Source organism: Octopus sinensis, linkage group LG12 (genome assembly GCF_006345805.1).
Source record: "Octopus sinensis linkage group LG12, ASM634580v1, whole genome shotgun sequence".
Lineage (NCBI taxonomy): Eukaryota > Metazoa > Mollusca > Cephalopoda > Octopoda > Octopodidae > Octopus > Octopus sinensis.
The window spans coordinates 26,614,107-26,615,544 of NC_043008.1; positions in this window are offsets into that span (position 1 = coordinate 26,614,107).

The following is a 1,438-nucleotide window of genomic DNA, read 5'->3' on the forward strand; positions in this document are numbered from 1 at the left end:
AATATAAAATAACAAAATTTACTCCTTTCATTTTTATTCAATTTTATACCAGTTTACTTTATATTTCCTCTAATTATCTTTTACTTTTTTCCATTTCATTTTGTTCCTTTTTTTTGTGGTATCACTTTCTCAGTTGAATGCTTTATTTTATCAAATACCATTATACTAAATTATCTTTAATTTGGAAACAATTGCATTCATGAGAACATTGTCATTTAGGCTACATAGCTTTCTTTATAATGATTCAATTTCTTACACTTTAAGCCCCACAAAATGTTATTCTCTCATAATTCCTGATATTTTCTCTCATAATTGTTTTATTTGGGATCAGAAGTTAAAATAATTGTGTAAGATAATAATAAAACAAAATTAGATAATTATTTAACACAATTATGGAACTGAAGCATAGTAACTTGTGAGTTCTATCATAATTGATGCAGACTCACCTGAGTCACTCTGGTTTTCTCTAAAGATTCAGAGGTTACAATTCTACAACTTCAAATCTAAGTACATGTCTTCAAGAGACAATATGAAATATCTGGAATATGATAAAAATAAACCTAAAAGTTGCCTCACTAAAGTCAAATATTTCTCAGCATAACAGCAAGATCAATTACAAAGTAAATGACTGCCACAATATACATTTGTTTACATCAGTCTGAATGGATTTTATAGTGAAATGGTTTTGATTTTCTAAATATATATTAATTTCCCAAAATGTTTTTAACCAAGTAAAATTACATCCTTGATAGGAATAAAAATCATTGGTGTTATGAATAAGTATGGTCAAGAAAGGCAAAGAAAAGAACTCCAAAATCCAAATTGATATAAAAATTAATGGAAGCATGATTTTGATAAATCTTTAGAAAGATTCAGCCTACTAATAATAGCAGCCAGATCTTCTTTAATAAAGAGATGCATCAGATGATAAACTATATCAAATAAAGATGGATTAGTTGTAGCTGGAATGCTTGTGATTATGGGTTTTCTCAATCAACAACAACTTGAGGCTAAACAGCAACATCTGTTACATGCAACACAATATTTAAGTGCATCTCTTGATAGTTTTAAGGAAGAAGTCTTTGAAAAATCAAAGCATTGGTAGACAATAAGTACTGAAAAATTATACAACATACTTCTGTTCCATTAACAATTTGACATATTTCTTTACATCCTCAGAATACACAATAACTGCTACACTTGATATGTAACCAGATAAAATTACTTCATAAACATGTTTTAAAATTTTCCAAAGCAAGATTTTAGAAAGTTTTTAAAATGCACAAAAAAAGAAAAGAAAAATGTGTTTTTAGTATGATGTCAAAATACCTGAAATTCTGTTCTTAAACCAGAATGGTGAAGAATTGATCCTCCAGACATTTTTTGAAGCTAAAAAGAAAATATTTAAAATCACTATAAAAGAAAACTAACTTTTAAC